The sequence below is a fragment of the Marmota monax genome, unplaced genomic scaffold (assembly GCF_021218885.2).
Source record: "Marmota monax isolate L192 unplaced genomic scaffold, Marmota_monax_Labrador192_F-V1.1 WCK01_AAM20220418_F8-fsc00008, whole genome shotgun sequence".
NCBI lineage: Eukaryota > Metazoa > Chordata > Mammalia > Rodentia > Sciuridae > Marmota > Marmota monax.
The window spans coordinates 15,416,740-15,436,039 of record NW_026694432.1 but is presented as its reverse complement, the minus strand read 5'-3'; the positions used below and the strand labels follow the sequence as shown (position 1 = coordinate 15,436,039).

At 38.6% G+C, this 19,300-nt stretch overlaps 1 protein-coding gene across 3 annotated transcripts in view; it reads right to left on the bottom strand.

Annotated features, from left to right (window-relative positions):
• The window catches only part of Phc2 (polyhomeotic homolog 2), a 104,169-nt gene extending 86,208 nt beyond the window's left edge, over positions 1-17,961 (bottom strand). Inside the window, exons 1-2 of one of the 3 annotated variants that reach the window (XM_046468775.2) lie at positions 17,867-17,961; positions 2,592-2,695 (exon numbers count right to left, since the gene is read on the bottom strand). The gene's annotated coding sequence lies outside the window, so the exon portion shown is untranslated. Of the gene's footprint in view, positions 1-2,591; positions 2,696-17,037; positions 17,571-17,866 lie in introns of those variants that run through there. The other 2 variants (XM_046468774.2, XM_046468776.2) reach the window with 2 other exon arrangements.
• Positions 17,962-19,300: the final 1,339 nt, after the last annotated feature.

The window sequence follows — 19,300 nt, the reverse complement described above, 5'->3', positions numbered from 1 at the left end:
AAATCCTAAGGAATCTATTGAACAACTACTATTAGAATTAAAGTGAATTTACCAAGGTCACAGGGTACAATAACACAGAGAGGTTAAGTAACTTGACCAAAGTCACACTTACAATTAGTGACTGGAAGAGCTAGGGTTCAAGTTCAGGCAGTCTGGTCCTGAAGAGGACTTCTTAACTAATATTTATATGGTAACTTAAAAACCAAGGCTTACTATTTGTAATAGTCAAGATACGGAATCAACCCAGATGTTCATCGGCAGATAAATGGATAAAGAAACAATGGTAAATATAAACAATGAAATATTATTCAGCCTAAAAAATAATGAAATCCTGTCATTTGTGGCAAAATGGACAATGTCAGAGGTAATTATGTTAAGTAAAATAAGCCAGACACAGAAAGAAAAATGCTTTATGTTCTCAGTCATATATACAAGTTGAGACAGTTTCTCTCAAGCAAGAAGAAAGGACAGAGATAGAGACAAGGAAGAGTGTGGTGGGTGGATAGAGAGAGGTTGGACTATGGGTGATAAATAGGAATAATAAAATGTAGTGTTCTGCAGCATGGTTGGGTTACTGCAGTTTATAGCAACCCATTATATATTTTATGAAGAACTAAAGTGAGGAGCTTAAATGCTTCAAACACAAAGAAAGGATAAAATATATAAGAAGATGGAGAAGCTAATCACCTTGATTTGATCTTTATACATTGTATAAGTGTAGTATATTAAATTATCACACTGTACCCCATAAATATGTACATTGATTTGTTAATTAAAAATAAAAAGTACAAATTTAAAAATAATAAAATAAAAATTAAAAAATAATCAAAGTGTTATCACACATATATATGTAAACACTAAACATAATTTCTCCCCTTCTATTTAATTACCACTAGTTTCACCCTAAATTTTGGAGATGAGGAATTTAAAAAAAAAAAAAATCCTGAGTCTCCATTCTATATACAAAAGCATGACATGACCACTATCTAATAAAATCAATGTTGTAGATATAATCCTTACATAGGCCAGCATGTTTCACACTGAGAAAAACTCCTGACGAACACAGTACCAGATATATGTACCCTTACAATTCTCTATCCCAATAAATGGCAAATTCAAGTTCAATACAACCTATGTATAATACCAAAAAACAATATGAAAGAGAGCACTGCTCACTGATAAATGCAGAAACTATTTTAAAATTGTGAAGGATTTGAAAGCAAGGCACTAATACCCGATTAGCCACAAGCCAAAGTAAATCTGTTAGTGTTTGTATCTTTATAGGAGAAACTCAAGGTTATCACCAAGGACTTTATATATGGGTTTTTAAGTAGCCATACTCAAGGTTGTCTGTACCAATAATAGTAGAAATAATAAGATACCTAGAATTGATAAATTAACAAGCATTCATTGAACTTACTATCTAATTATGAGTTCCTATAATAACAGCAATCTACCAACAATGGACACCAACACAGGCAGCGAGAAGCTGAAGGAGGAGCCCGAGGCAGCTTCATCATCATGAGCAAAATCAAGATGACTGCAAGCAAAATACAGGTGGAGCATACCTTGACCATACTAAAATCCAAAGTGCTCCAGAATCTGAAGATTTTGAGTACCAACATAATACTTAAGTGGAAAATTTCATGCCATAAAATTCAGTTTCATGTACAAAATTATTAAATACATTATATAAAGTTACCTTCAGGATAATATATATTATAAGAAACAAAAATTAATTTCATATTTAGAGTTGGGTCCCTTCCCTAAAACATCTCATCATTTATGTGCAAATATTCCAAAATTTGAAAAAATAAAAAATAAAAAAAAATCCAAACCCCCAAATACAAATATCTTAAGCATTTCAGATAAGGGATACTTGACCTGTAGTTGATGTAGGATCTTATACAGAATGGCACAGCTAGAAGTCAACTACAGAAAAATTATTCCATTGTACAATCTCAAATGTGAAGGTCTTTATGAAGACCATCAATTTAACAGATAAAGGTGCAAACACAGACATTGTTAATAGTGACTATAACCTCAAACTTAAAGGCCTATCTAGCAACAGGTAATATAGTGTTGGGCACGCATCAGTCTCTTTCAGTTAAATTGGCCTAAGTAAAGAAAATAATGTACTACTGCCTTAACTACTTCATTGTTGTTTTGATTTGCTGCATGTGAATTATAAACTTCAAATTATTTCCTAATGAAAGACACTATGATTATCCATCCAACACTGTCTTACTTGCCTTTTGTAGCTCAGGGTACACGACTGCAAGATGCATGGCCCAAGGTTGTTTGTGGTCTGTTGTCGGCTGAATTCTGATACTACATATGGTAATGCTGTATGGCATTGTAAGAGATAGTGTGGTGTAGTGGGAAAACTTGGACTTGTCATTTAGTATCTCTGGATCTCAGTTTTTTCATTAAATGTCTGAGATGTATACCTAAAAACCTGAATTTACAGGGTTGTCATGATGGTTGAGATGCCCGGCATATACAAGGTACAAAATAAGTCAGGGAGCATGTGTACTTGCACATGCACTTTCTGTCTCTTGCATACATGCGCACATACCACACATACTCACACGAAAGGTTAATAGTTGAGGTTGATCTATTGCTCCACAGAAGTTGGCCCAAGGATGGATTATTATCATTAGCCTCACTTAATTTCAGTGCAGCCAGCAAGGATCTGGAGAAAAACATTAATTCTGGTGTTAAACAGTAGTTAGTGGAGACTACCACAGTTTAAATATTGTTAGCATTTTATTTGTCTGACTTTCTCACTATGATTTTGATCTTTATCACATTGGTTCTGAGTGTTTTACTCCTTGTTTGAATAATGGATGAAACATCAAAATAAAAATTTAAACCCTGAAGAACACTGACAAAGGATTTAAATAGACAGTAAGGCAATGAAGGGTTTGTAGCTAAGATTCAGTGACTGGGTACAGCTCTGAGCAACCACAGTTCCTCAGTAAGTCACAATTTGGTCTGCTTTAGCCCTCTTCTGAAACTACTTTTCAACCCCCTGCAATTCTATAACAATGAATTAGTCTCCAGTCATATGATAGATAGCCATGTGGGGAAGATCTAAATTTCCTAAATCATATTTTGATTTATTTAGATATACAATTTTTATTACTTTAAATACAGATCTACTTTTTAACTCTTCAAAAGCCGTGTCTTACAGTGAGAGCTCTTTAAAGAAAGCAATCTACTGTCAATATGTAAGGTCCCTAAAAAATGTTAGAGACTTCTACCTAGAGGATGGAGAATCAGGGACCAGATTTACCCTCCTACTGTACACAATTAAAAAATTGGACAAAGTATAGAAGCAATGGTTTCTAGGCAGTAGCTGACAGGCCTGTGGTCTCTGGGAAAAAAGGAAACAAAGTGAGCCCTATGAATTACCCATTTGCTGCTTGAAGGCATTTCCAGGATGCAATGCAGAAGGGAACACACAACCAGTCCAGGGGTTTCCCTGGGTTGAGGAGACTGAGAAAAGAGATCAAGAAGGGCAAAATGGCTTAAATTTGTAGAACAAAGAACCAGAGAGAAGGGCTGGGGAGGAAGGGAAGAAAAGCATGGAGAGAAAGAGAAACACCCTAGAGTTCCACAGACAGGCCTCCCTCGAGTTTTTGGCTAAGTACTAATCTACACATGCATGAAAGAAAACTACTGAAGACTATTTGAAAAGAGTAGACAGAACAACTCCAGTGTTGACACAGGGCTGTTAATAGTTTATGTTTAAGTAACTAAACTGTATTCCAAAACAAAAGCCAAAGCTAATTAAAGGAATATAACAAAATCTAGCAATGAAAAATATAAAATTCACAGTGCCTGGTATCTAATAAAAAATCATAAGGCATTCAGAAAAACAAAAAGACAAGACCCCTTGGGCTGGGGATATAGCTTAGTTGGTAGAGTGCTTACCTTGCACACACAAAGCCCTGGGTTCAACCCCAGCACTATAAATAAATAAATAAAGACCCTTAATCAAGATAAAAAAGTAAATAAATAAAAATAGACCCAGAAGTCACAGGGATGAAAAAACTAGCACATAAGGTATTTAAATATCTTTAGAAAAATATGTTCCATGTGTTCAAGAAGTAGCAAAAACATGAAATGAGAACAAGAGAAAAAGAAAACATAAAAAAGACTGAAATTAAACTTCTAGTGACTAAAAACACAACATCTCAAATGAAAAATAGACTGAATGAGATTGATAACAGATTAGAAATTTCAGGAAAAAAATCAGTGAACTCAAAGGCTTACAGCATTAGAAATTATCCAGAATGAAGCCTAGAAGGCTGAATAAAAATGGGCAGAGCGTCAACGACTTGTAGGACAACACTAAGAAATCTGATATTTTGGGGATTGAAGTTCCAGAAGGAAATGAGATCTGAGAGGAAGGGAATAAAATTTTTAAAATTTAAAATATTTAAACATTTCTGTATTTGATCCAAGAAGCCCAAATATAAGCAGAATAAATATAAAGAAAATGATCCCAATAACATCATAATCAAATTTCTAAGGTGATAAAATGAAAATCTTAAAAGTTGACAGGGAAAAAGACACATTACAGAAGACCAAAGATAAAAATTACAGATTTCTTATGAGCTTTGGCAGGCAAGAGAGTACTGGAATAAAGAACCCCCCCCCCCCAAACAACACCAACTACAACCAAACAAAAACCCTGCCAAGCTAGAATTCTTTGCCCAGCCAACTATCTCTCAAAATGAAAATAAAATAGAACATTTCAGACAGATGAACATGGAAAGAATTAATTTTAGCATATTTGCACTACTAAAAGTATGAAAAGAAGTTCTTGAAGCTAAAGGAAACTGATAACAAAAAACAAAGTACAGGTTGAGCATCCCTTGTCCCAAAATACAAAATACAAAATGATGGGTAAAAAAAGGCATGAGGATTAGAAAGGAAGAAGAAAAACTTTTTATTTGCAGACAACATGATTGAATTTGTAGAAAATTCTAAGGAAGATATTCAAAACCTTTTGGAACCAATGTGAATTTACCAAGGTCATGGCATTCAATAACATAAAGAAATAAAGAATGTCTGAAACAGTACACAGGTGGGTTACTTGTTTTCCCACTTTAAAATATCTTTTAAAAATAATTGACCATTTAAAGCAAAAGTGACAGCATATTAAATGAAATATATGACAATAGCAGATAGAAGGGGGAAAATGGCAGTGTAAAGTTTTAAAGTACTTTCAGTATATACAAAGTGATACAATATTATTTGAACATGTAAATAAATAAAAGAGATATTATAAAAGCAGCCACAAAAAAAATGATAAAGACATAAAGGCAATGTATTTGCATCCCATTACTCTAACTAATACTTGTGATAATCAACTTATAGAGAGAAATGTTTTCTTTTGGCTCAGGGTTTTGGAGGTCTCGGTCTATTACTCATTGGTCCCATTGCTCTGAGCCTGTAGTCACATGGAATATCATGGTGGGAGCATGTGGGGGAGGAAGCCTGATCATCTCATAGCAGGGGAGTGAAAGAGATTGAGAGAGGAAGAGACCAGGGTCCCACAGTCCCTGCTGCGGCACATCACCAGTGATCTACATTCTCCCACTGGGTCCACCTCTTAAAGTTTTCACCACCTACCCATAGTACCATGCTAGGGAACAAGCCTTCATCACAAGGGCCTTTGGGGACATTTCAGATCTAAACTACAACAGGCAATAAGCAATAATGAAGATAAAATGGAGTTATAAATAAGAAACTCAATCTAAAATAAGAGAAAAAATTTAAAAAAAGAATAGATGGGGTAAACAGAAAAAAATAGCAAAATCATCAATTTAAAGCCAGCCATACCAATAATTATGACAGATATAAATATAAATAAACATTCCAATTAAAAGGAAGAAATTGTTATATTGGATCAAAAGGCAAATATACACACTCTATAAGAAACCAATTTTAAATATAAAGACACATATAGGTTAAAAATAAAATGGTGGAGAAAATATACCATGCAAACAAAAAACATGCCAAAATGACTTTATCAATATTGAACAAAGTAGACTGCAGAACAAGGAATATTACTAGGGAAAAATAAGATGATGTTATAATGATAAAAGGGTCAATTCATCAAAAGGGCATACAATCCCAAATGTGCATGCACCAGCAACAGTTTCACAACACATAAGGGGAGAACTCGTAGAACTAAAAGGAGGAAAAGACAAATTTACATTTATAATTGGAAGTTTCAAAACTCCTCTTTTAGTCATTGTTAGATCAAGCAGACGTTAAAATTAATAAAGATACAAAAGAATTGAATAACACTACTAACCTAATATAGATATATAGAACACTCTACTTAATGACAATGGAATTCACATTCTGAACCATAAAGTTCTCATTAAATTTGGGAGAATTGAAATCATACAAAATATATTAACTGAGCCTAACAGAAGTGTACTTAGAACTGACAAGAAAAAGCTGATAGGAAAATCCCTAGTATTTGGAAACCAACAATGCGCTTCAAAATAACTCATGGGTCAAAGAAGAATCAGAAAATATTTTGAACCTAATAAAATAAAAACATGACAGAAAAAAATTTGTGGGATATAGCTAATACAAGGATTTTATAGGAATAAATACCTATAGTAGAAAAGAAGAAAGGTCTCAAACCTTAAGAAGCTAGAAAAAGAAGAACAAATAACATACAAAGTAAGCATAAGAAAAGAAATATTAATGAGAATTGGAATTAATGAAATAGCAGAAAAATGACAGATAAAAATCAATGAAATGAAAAGTTGGGTCTTTGAAAAAGATCAATAATATCAATAAACTTCTAGTGAGAGGGATCAGAAACAAAATAGAAGACACAAATTATCAATAGTAGTAATGAAAGAAATTCTATAGATACTAACGGACAATAAGACACTAGTATAAAGTAGTTTATGCCAATAAATTAAACAACTTAGGTGAAATGGATAAACTCCTGGAAAGACACAAACTATCCGAGTTCACTCAAGAAGACAGAGAAAACCTGAATACCCCTGAATCTACTAAAGAACCTTAATTCTTGGCTTAAAACCTTTCCACAAAGACAACTCATGGTCCAGATAACCCAGATAACTTCACTGGTGAATTCTATTAAATATTCAAGAAAGGGCAGGGCATGGTGATGCATGCCATATCCCAGTGGCTCAGGAGGCTGAGGTAAGAGGATTTCAGGTTCAAAAGCAAAAATAAAAAGGGCTGGAGATATGGCTCAGTGCCAGGTGGTTCAATTCCTGGTACCAAAAAAAAAAAAAAAGAGGAAGATATAATGCCAACACTATATGAACCCTTCTAGAAAACAGAAAAAGAAGGAAACTCTTGCCTTCTCAGAGTTACCTTGATACCAAAACTATACAAGGATATTAATAAAAGATAAAAAGATATTAATGGTAAAAGATAATGAAAGAGGACACAGCGAAAAGCAGAAACACAAAGAAGGGGTGCCGCAAGAGTGAAAGGACTAGACATTGTCACATATCTTCTGTTGACCAGTTCCCAAGTGTAATGCCCTGTGTGGCACAGTGCTCAACAGCATGGACTGTGGGCGCCAGACTGCCAGGGTTCAGGTCTCAGCCCTCCTACTTGCTAGTCACATGACTTTTACCAAGTTACCAATTTCTCTGTGCTTTAAACTTCCCATCTACAAATGGAGATAATAATAGTATAGTTGTTACGAGGATAAAATGAATAAATATATTTCAATTGCTTATATCAGAACCAGGCACAAGGTAAGTACTTCATCTGTGTTTGCTGAAATTACTATCCGTGTTATGTTAGTTGGTTCCTGTCTTCATAATATTTAACCTCAAAACGAACCAAGCAGCATAATTGGGAACAGTGATGCCACGAGTGATCTTCCTAAAAGGCAAATCTGATCATGCCACTCTTGAGGTGGTTTAGTAGCATCATCAAGTCTAAAATTCCCAGACTTTAGTGATCTGAGTCCTGGTTTCTGTGACTACCCTGCTCATGCTGCACTGCCATCCTCAGGGTTGTTTGGAGTTCCCACATATGCTCTCACCGGCAGACGCCCCACTTAGGCACATACTGCCTCCTGTTGGCCTGGGAAGTCCCTCCCTATGGGTCAATCATCATCTCAAAAGTCACTTTCGCCAGAAAAATTTTCCTAACATTTCTCTGCAGAGCAAAGTGGTCCCTCTAGTAAGCTGTTGGACCTCTTACCCATATTCCTGTAATGGCACTAACCACAATACAGAATTAAAATTTCTGTGTCTGTCTCTAGAGACCTATGGGTAGGGTTGTGTCCATCTTAGCATCCATAAAAATGAGGTAAAGAAGTTTAAAGATGTTTCTTGGATAAATAAATAGATTTAAAGGCCAAAAATAGAAATAAAGCTTATATATTCAGGTGAACAAGACAGAATAGGATACTAAAAATCTGTGAGGGATGGGTAAGTTCACCTGTATAATTAGAAGATTTTGACATGATTGGCAGCTGTTGTACTGCCATCCAATAGTTCCCTGTTATCAATAATAGGGCTGGATATACTACAACCCTGGCTCAAAATGATATTCTCTTATATATATTCCAATCATTTCTCACATTCATTCTGCCTTTGAGAGAGAAAATTCATTTTCATGTGCTTCAGTGTCTTTTGTGAAGTAATTTCTATGTCAAAAATGCTCCAAAAGCAAAATTCTTCCCTTTTACTCTAATTCTCAATTTCTTTCTCTTTTATAAAGCGGAATAGGAAATTTCAGTGCCACACTAAGTGTAAGAATAATGAGCCAATCTTACTGAACAACTTTGGGGAAGTTATTATACATTTATACATCTCAACTTTCTCTTCCTTTAAAGGGAATCAACTCTACTATCTTGGAGGTCACAGGAAATAGTAAAAAGAAAAATTTACAAAGTCTTTCTATGCACCTTACATGTATTAACCTATCTAGTTCCATAATTCTTAGAAGTAGGAGCCATGATTATCCCCAATATACAAAAGAAGAAGGAAGCACAGAGTGAGAGTTGAAGAATGAAAGTCACAGTTAAAGAGTGGCAGAGGCAGGCTGGAACCCAAGCATTCTGGCTTCAGTGTCCCTGCTGCTACCCTCACCTCCTGCCTCCCTGCAGGCCAATGAAAGCTAGCAGGCACCAAACAAAACCTCAGTACATTAAAGGATTAAAAGGCTTTAAAGTTATATGTTTTTTTTTTCTTCAAACAAATGCCAGCCTTATTATAACTGAACACAAAATAAAAGTGAAAAGAAAAGTAAAGCAGCAGTGAATAATAGGCTTCAGATATGGGGCAAGGTTTGATATTTCAACCACATCTTGTAGACAAGATTTTAAATTCTCAATCTACCCACCACCTATAGCAAAAATTAGAAGAGTTTTGTGATTTTAGCCTTTAAGAAGATGGACTTGTCTTTCATGTTTACTAAATCCACAGTAAAGGTGACACTGCCACTAGATGAACTTCTACCTTAGGGTAAGGCTTTACGAATCAGCAAGTTAGGCTGTTCTCAGGAGCAATGGCTGAAGAACACAAATACAGCACAAGATACACTTGTGTTATGTTTTTTCTACAGAAGTCAATTTTATTTTTTATAAAACATTAAATATTTAATTAATTCCATGTCATCCTCTATTCAAAGAAGTAATTTACAGCAAAATTGAAGGAACATTCACTAGGTGTAATCCATTACCTCCAAATAGTTATTAACCTCTTACAATTATATTCCCTTCTGGGCAATGGACCTTAGAAAATGCCAAATAAATTATTGTTGAATAAAGAAATACTATTTCAGAGATGGGTTCACAGAAATTCTGCATTTCCAGATGGTTCCTTAAAAGGAACAGGAGCCTTATGCTAGTTGTCAGGTGCCCTGAAGAACTCCACTAACTTGGAGAACTTACACCTTAGGTATCTAAGTCTCAAGCCCCATTTATCTGCACCTAGGGTTTCTTCATGTCCTTCTCCCATCAGAAAGAACAGAGGAAGATCAGGTTACATTGCTTCTTAGGGACGGTATAAATTCCTGTGAGGTCTCTCTTCTGTCAGGAAAAGTTGCCCTGGCAACCATATTTACACATCCATTCATTTCCCTCCCCTCCTTTGATTCACTGGTTGGTATAAAAATTAATTTGCATTGAACTGCTGAAGCTTACAAGTCAATCATTCCAATAAACTTACAAAAAAGTTTAGACCCTGTTTTATGCCCAAAACTCATTCTTTTTTTAAAATATTTTTTAGTTGTAGATGGACACAATACCTTTATTTTATTTATTTATTTTTATGTGGTGCTGAGGATCGAACCCAGTGCCCCATACATATGAGGCAAGCACTCTGCTGCTGAGCCACAATCCCAGTCCCCAAAACTCATTCTTAAAAAGGACATATTCACTTTAGAAATTTGAGTGCAATTCTCTTTAGTTCAATATTTTAAAACACAATTAATAGATATGCTAGATGTTTCTGGTTAGAGGTAAAGAAAAGAATATTGTCCCAAGGGCATCTGGCCAATATTAGTTAGGAAGACCAAGAGACAACAAGGTAACTTAGTTCTAAGTAAGCTATGTTATGCATTGGAGAAAAGAATTAAGGACCAGGGCAGAAAGTCTAGGCCATATGAGAAGTCAGCACGTGGATAGCAGGAATGGGCATAAGTTTTCAAGAAAAGAGTTCCATTAATTCATTCACCAAGTATTTAAGTAGCTACTAGTGCCAGGTATTGGGAATATAGCAACTAACACTCAGACAAAGACCCTGCCTTTATAAAGTCTCAAGTTAAATATTTGAAAAGTGAACCAATGTTGACTTTGAAACTATATAATTTCATATGAGATCTGCAACTGGTTTTAGAGAAGGGATGGCACAGGGATTCACAGAGTGAGAGAAGGCTGAGTCCTCACTAGAGCCAGAGAGCTGGCATGTCAAGTAGTCCTTGACATAAACCTTTACATTTTTACCTTCAGTGACAATAGATCTATAGATGGGAAGATGAACAAAGATACATTTATTCTAGGGCACAAGGCTGGATACTTTGCAGTACACCTAAGTTTTCTAAAGAGTAGTGTAAAAGATAAGAAAGGTAGTAGTTATTCTTAAGATTGTTCAACAACCATTTATTAAGCATCTATCATGTTCAAGGAATAGTTTTAGAAATTGGAGCTATAGGTATGAAAAAGACACAGTCCCTAGAAATTATAAAAATGTGGTAAAAGCTATCATGAGATGTTAGAGTACAAAGGAGGACCAGAGAGGAAAGATACTAAGTCAATAAAAGCAAGATGGATGTGTTTCCGAGAAGTAATGCTTGAATAGAGCCTTAAAAGATAAAGGAGCTGATTGTTTGGAGCTGATTGTTTTAAGCTGATAAACTTTGAGTAATTTCTTATGCAGCAATATCATAGCACAAACAAGAGAATATGGAGAACACGTAGCCGCTTAAACTGCCTCATGAAGTATGCCATAAGTTATACTGCACCGGAAATCTTTTCATATTTTTAATCTCACATTTTCTTAGGTTTACTTGGTCCATGTTGGGAATAGGAAAGGAAAACAAGCATTCCAATCAGGAAGGAGATAGGTAAGGGAAGGAGGAAACACAATCTCAGTCCTGTCTGATTTCCTCCATGAGGACATCTGGGTTGGCTGACGTAGGACTAGGTCAAATGGTTGGTTAGTGTCAAGACCTGGTTAGTACTTGGTTAAATCATTACTCAGGGAGATCGAGAATAGGAGGAGCGAGACGGTGAGTAAAAATTGTTTTCAAGAGAATAATAACCACTAAAACCATAAAAATTTTAATTTTTTAATTTTTCAGGTTCAAGCAAAGGCAAAAAAGAAAGAAAATGTAAAAAAAAAAAGTTTTCCTGTTTTTCATGGTCTGTGGGAGTACATGAAATTTTAACAGAATGAGCAATAAAGGCAAGAGCAGAAAATGAGCATTCCAGACACTATGGTAAACAGGGCAGTCTGTGCTTTGGGAGTGAAAGGGTGGTGGCAGTCTGGGTAAAAAGGCACCAGAAGAGAACAGATAAGTCCCAGAAAACTGTCCAACTCTAATTTCTGTTTCAGTAGTTTGAAAAGTGATCTCCTTAGCTTTCCATAGGCACATGGGTACATCTGACTACAAAGGAAACAGAAATGAACTCATGTTTTATTTACATTGGGAGTAAAATAGCACAGGATTATACCTTTATCAAATAATACCCTTGAAATATAATGGATGAGTTTCCAGAAGTTATTTTGAGTAAATAATTCCTTGTCTCTTCATTCTCTATTCTTTTCATACTGACTGGGAATCCACTTAAAATTCAAATTATCTCTTTTCCCTCTTCATACCACCAAACCAAAATGAGAGGAAGACAGGAAAATGTGATTGTGCATCATGACACAGCAAGGACTCTGGGCCACTTGACCAAAATAAAGGCTACAGCGTGGCACACTTTCCCAGCTTTACACCTAAAGGCAGCATTGATACCCCAGCCAGAATGGTTACATGATTTGTGGAGCCCAGTGCAAAATGAAAACGCAGCGCCCCTTGTTAAAAAATCACTGAAATTGCAAGCCAGCAACAACAGAGCACTAAATCAGGCACAGGGCCCCTCTAAGTACAGGGTCCTGGGAGACTGCATAGGTTGCATGTCCGTGAAGCTGGCCCTGCCTTCAGAGACAGCAAGGCATGGTCCTGTAGAAAATCTGAAGAGTCAGAGCTGGATCAAAATCCTATCTCTGCCACTCATTAGCTATGCGATCGTAGGCGATGTATTTCACCTCTCCATATTTCCAAGAGGTTGTGTGATTAGAATCCAGCTTGTGAGAATTAAATGGGATATTTAATAGAATATATAAAATGCTTAGCACAATGCCTAGCACTTAATAAACGGTAACTATACTATTACTGTTCAGTGTAATGTACAGGTAGATAGTTATTAAAGCAGTAAGTTGAAGAAATGAATTGTTGACTTGCTATTAAGGTCACAAAAGAAAAAGAACACCAGTTTAGAACAAAATAATGAAGCATATAGGGAAGACTAAATCTTTTCTTTGACTCTGCTACTTTTTCTAACCATTTTCCTATTTTTTCTTCCTTTTATTGCCAAACATACACTGAGTAATCTGCATGCTGTCTCCATTTCTTATCTGCGTCTCATGCTACAATTCCCCCCCACCCCCACCTTTTTGGCTTTTAATATCCATGCTTCTCTGCCCCGATCAAATTAAAGTTATCACTTTCAAAAAGTTACTCCGACCTCCTATCTCCTAAATATAATGGATGTTTCCCGTGTTTTCTGCATAATTTCTTACTGCGGACCCAGTTTGAAACCCTTTTTGAAACAACTTTCCCAGCTTGAAACCCTTTTTCTCGTGACTTCTGTGAGACTGCACTCTCATGGTTAGCAGCATGGCCATGCATCCACCAGGGCACCACAAATAGTGGTGAACAGGATGCACGCCTTAGATGAATAAATGAGTCCTTCTGCCTTTCTAATATTTCTTGTTTTCTGCCGTAGTAGCTCCATTTCCCCTCCTTCTCCTTAAGTGTGGCTAATCTCTGAGCCTCAGTTCTTGGTTCTCCATACTTCCATTTTTATGCCATAATCAGTGGTGAACCCAGCTAACCATATGACTTCAGTTACTACCTTCTCTACATACAATTCCCTATCTTCCCTCTTTTGACCATTAGCCCCCAAATTCCAAACACTTGTGGGGCATGTCCATTGAAAAGTCTAGCATTCTCTCACGATATTAGTTAGCATCTCCTCTTCTCCCCTGGCTTTCCTTCCTCTGTCCTATTTTTGCTGATCCTTCGCCTAGGGTCAAGACTACATTTGATGCTACTTTATCTCTTGCCCTCCTTATCCAATCAGTCACAAAGTCTAGTTCATTTCTCCTTTATAATACTTATTAGACACATTTTTCTTGTTGTCATTGCAATACCCTTACTCAATTCCTGATCCCCTCACACACTAACATCCTTTAAATAGCCAACTAACTGGTTATAAAATTTTCTTTATCTCCTTACTAAAGTCTATTCTCCAAATGACTGTTGAGAATCTTTTTAAAATATTATTTTCATGACCTCTATTTTCCTAACCAAAAATCTGCTTTCCGTCATCTACAGCGTTTCAGTGCTTGTGACAATATGTCTTCAACAAACTCTTCCAGGCTCACACTTTTCTACTTAAATCCTCTGATCTTGCCAGACTGGCTAACCTCATTAATTGATGCCTAAAACTTTCATCTATATCCCCACCTAATGTTTAATGAACATTATTTTTCCCATCAGGAAATCGTGTCCACTTTCCTTCCAACAGAATTCACATAGCTCTGAAAAAGCTTTCTTTGGTAATCATAGTCCATAGCTCATGTTGATTTTTTCCTTTCCTTCCCTTCCCTTCTCTTCCCTTTCCTTAAAAAAAAATTACATGTGTGTATATATAAATATATATATATATATATTTTAGTTGTTGATAGACCTTTATTTTATTTATTTTTATGTGGTGCTAAGAATCGAACCCAGTGCTTCACACATGCCAGGGAAGTGTACTACCTCTGAGCCACAACCACAGCCCTTCTTCCCTTCCCTTTTAAAATTGAAGCCCTAAGATAATTCATGACTATTTCTTCTTTCCTCTTCTTCTTCTTCTTCCTCCTCCTCCTCCTCTTTTTCTTCTTCTTTTTTTTAAATCATAACTAGGGATTGAACTCAGAGTCTCACACATGCTAGGCAACTGCTCTACCACTGAGTTATATTCCCAGCTTTTTTAAATATTTGTGTTTTAAGACAGGATCTTGCTAAGTAGCTGAAGCTGGCCTTGAACTTGCAGGCCTCCTGCCTCCACCTCCCAAGTAGCTGGGATTATAAGTATGCACCACTATAACCAGCATGATGATCTTTTTCTTTCTCAACTCCTAAAATAACACGTTTAGTACTTCCAAAATGTGCTGAATTAATGCTTTATCTTTGTGATTTCATTTACTCCTCAAAATAGTATGAGGTAGGTGGCTTTCTTACAGATGAAGAAACGGAAGTCAAATAACTTGCCCAAAGTTATACAGCAAGTAACTGGAAGAACTGGGATCTAAATCCTAGTTAACTGAGAATACCCCATACCACACCACCTCTCTCATTTTCCTGTCTCCTCCAAAGCACAAATACAGCACAGTATTTGCACACAAGCAGGTGTTCAGTAAATATACTGATTGAGAAGACTGCTTAAATACTACCCATGATTTTCTAGAACTTACACAACTGTCAATCTTAGCAAAGCACTTTAGGCACATCACCCCTGAGTTACCTTCTTTACCCAGCTTAATCTGTAATGTAGTTCACAAGAGAAGTGTCAAAAAATCTCCACAGTTCATTCTAAAAACAAATTTTGGCTTATGTAAAGCTAAAAGGACTTTAATGATTCAAACATTAGATGAGCTCTGGAGAAAAGGTCCATCTTACAACTTTGTCACCTACCCTTGTGCTCTGCTTCTAAATGACCAGAAAGTAAAAATAGGCTGGCAAGTTGATGGCTTATGAGGTAAAATGGACTATTTATAGTTCTGGAGATACATGCTAAGGCAGAAGAACAGGATTTTCTCTGCTCTCTTAGTTAAGACCTTAGTAAAAGAAATCCTACAAAAGTGAATCATGGGTAGAAATTGGGATTAAGAGGATAAGTAGTAAAGAGGAAGAGAGAACAGAAAGGAGACAGCACTGGAAATAGTTTCCCAAGGAAATAACACTGTCCTTTTCTGCACAGGTGCTTGAAGTTGTCAGATCTACAGCTGTTTTACACCACAGTGGGTTCTGACTCATCTGCGTGATTCATGCCCTGTCCCCAATGGGCTTGCCCTAACTCCCAGCACAGTCCAATCCTCTTTTGATCCAGATCCTTCTAGTTTCTGATCCTATTACTCATTTCCCTAGGTCTCACAGATTTGACATCCAGCATTGCTTCCCTGGCTATGACCTGCATTTCTCTTTTTGTATGGCTTAGATCTGTCCTCCTAGGAAGCTGCTTCTAGTGCCCAGTTTTCAGGCCCTCTACCTTGGGAAGTCTTGTAAACTACCCCATTTCTACTTCTACTTGTTGGAAACTTTCTTGCCAAGATATAGATGACAAAGACCAGGAATGAGGCTCAGAAAAACTAATGAGGGTAAAATATGAGGGAGAAAAACAAATACCACTGGAAAATTGTAATAAGAATTGAGAAATTCTAGGTAATATTGGTAAAGGCATGTTGTAGAGAAAGGGAAAATGCCACAGTTACAATATGAAGCCATTCCCCAGAGAAACCATTCTTTAAGTGGCTGCATTCACTGGTCCCTCTGCTTTGGTTGTTCTTGAAGTCCTTTCACTCTTCCTTGCAAAGCAAACTCTTATTCATCCTTTATCACCTTGCTTAAGTGTGTTCTTCCCTGATCTTCTACACAGTTAATTGTTCCCTCTTCTATTATGCTGCTATCACTTTTACTAACAATTTTGTTTCTCCCACTACTTCTTTGAGGACAAGGACTAATTATCTTATTTATCATGGCATCCCCAAGACATAGCAGAGTGCCTGGCATATGCCAAGTGTTTATTGTGTGATAAAAGACATCAAGAGCAACACGGAAGTGCAATTTGCACTTCATTTGCAAAAATCAATTTGGTTCCTGGTACTTTACATGTGTAACCACATTTTCCCTTGATTTTGAAGAAAAGGCTTTAGACTCATAAATGAAACTCCATTGATATGACTGGTACATTAGTAGGTTTTTCATCACCATGGGAGATGAAAACATTTTCCCTAACAGGAAAACTCCCAGGGCAAACTAAATATTAGTGGCACATCTCCCATCCTACCATTTCTATTGCAGTGAAAGCTAAATTACACTGTGAGCCTAAAGCTGCCGCCAGTCTTAGTGAATTGGGGGAGGGGGAATAATTAAAAGACGTCACTTCTGTAGCAGTCCTAGGAGGGGGGTGGGGAGAAAGATGAATTTAAATCTTTCCTCATAAGAAATTTGTTAGAAACTCACGTAAAACAGCTGCTTCCTCTGTACATGACAGACCCGATCCAGGTGTCCCGCAGTGACCTTTTTCCTTGGGTGTCAGGTCATCACCCAGCACAGAAAACAAGGGGCCAGTGCCTTTCTTGGGTAAATTTCCTTTTCATACTTTGGGGCCTGTGTTTCCTTAAGGGGACTGTCCTCTCCTCCCAGTACCAATAACCGGGTTCCCTTGGCTGGTGACCCCACGCACCAATCTCGCCTTCTTCCCGCAGGATTCCCCCCTCCCCGTGCCCGACCCCAGGCTTGACTCTGGGTCTAAAGTGCCGGCGGCTGGACTGTCAGGCCGCGGCTGAGGAGGGGGCGCAGTGGTCAGGCCCGACCCCCGGTTTCCCCCGCACTCTGCGGGACAGTGGCGGAGACGCAGGCCGCGAAGCCCACTGGCTGCTGAGGAGGGCCTCTGCGCCGGACCGGATCCCCGCTCCCTAAAGCGCGCGAGTGCCAGGACTTCAGCCGGTTCCCCGCAGCTTCCCGCTAGCCCGGGCCGCAGAGTTCGCCGCAGCCCTCCTCTTGGCTGGGTCCCGGGCCCCGGCGTGCCGCGGTCAGAAGGTCGCCCGCCCGGGCTGCTCAGTCCCCGCGCGGGCCCCGCGCTGCGGATCCCGGGTCAGGCCGTCCGCCGTCTGCCGCCGATGCCCACGGCAATGCCCCGCCTCGCGCGGCCGGGCCCTGCAGCCGCGCCCCGCTGCTCCGTGACAGCTGGGTGCCCAAAGGGTTAAGCCGGCAGCGCGGCGCCGGGAGTCCCCCGCGAGCTCTCGGTCCGCCGCGAGCCGACCCCAGCGCGCACGCGCCCGCCCGTTACCTGCGGTCGCCTTCGCGCTCCTCCTCCACCTGGCCGCTCTCTCCCGGGGGCCGCCCCTCAGCCCGCCCCCTCGGCTCGGCGCCGCGCACCCTGCTGGCTACTCGGACGCGGCCCGGGGAGGAGGGGCGTGGGGGCTATTACCATATATTAGCATACCAGCGCCGTCACGTGGCTGCTCTAGCCAATAGTCACTCTGGAAAGGCGGGGATTGGGCTAAACACGCCTCCCTGCTGCTCCCGACCTGAACCGGTGGCCATGGCAACGACTGGGCGGGGGAGTGAAGAGTCCGCTGGCCCCGGGGAGCGTCTCCTCTACCTGAGCTCCGCTTGGCAGTACCGCGTACTTTTCCCATCCCACGTAGGGAGAGGGGCTGAGTTTGGATCAGCCAACGAGATTCAAATTCAGCAAATACTTACGGAGTACTTAATCACGTGCTTAATACTTTTCTGCCGAATATGATTCTCTGGGTAAACCTGAGAAGTTTGTACTGTTAACCTCACTTGATATTAGGAAAAACGGAGTCCCAGAGAAATTAGGTCACTCCTCCAAAGTCACACAACCACACCAAACAGCAAAGGTGTAGATCTGACTTCAGGCCCAGGACTCTCCTGAGTTTTTTTCTCCAGTAGGGGTCTCCCAACACCTCTTCACAATTCCAGGTATCCCAAGCAGTTGAGAAAATCCTCATACATGAGCTGCCCAGTTCCTTACTGTTTTCTTGCAATGACTTTTGAGGTTAGCAGGCAAAATAGATATAGCCACATTACTGATGAGGGAAAATGAGGCCTAGAGAGGGGATGCGACCTCCCTTAGGTCAGATAGCTATTAAGAGCTAAGGTTTAATTATTATTATTATTTTGGAGGGGTACAAGAGATTGAACCCAGGAGCACTTGACCACTGAGCCACATCCCCAGCCCTATTTTCTATTTTATTTTAGAGACAGAGTCTCACTGAATTGCTTAGTGCTCCTATTTTGCTGAGGTTGACTTTGAACCCGCCATCCTCCTGCCTCAGCCTCTTTAGCGGCTGGGATTACAGGCTTGTGCCTCCTCGCCCAGCTTAATTATTATTATTCATATATTCTCAAACTGATTTCTTTAGAAACTTTTAAACTCAGCCTTCTCAATGCAGTATTATAGGTGTAACCATTTTACAGATTAAGAAACTTTTGCAAATTAAACAAATTGCCCAAGGTTACACAGCTAGCAAATAGCAGATTTAGGGTTCAAATCCAGGTTTGTCTGGCTCCAAAGATAGCCTTGTGGAGTTTCATTATACCAGTGTCATTTAATTTAGGATTGGGCATTAGAACTCCTTTCTCTAATAGAACTTTCAAGATGTAAACTTATCTCTTAATCCTATAGCAAGTATATCTTGGGACAAGTGACATGTGCTAAGGTTACAGAGGCTAAATATTAAAAGAGAAGTCACTG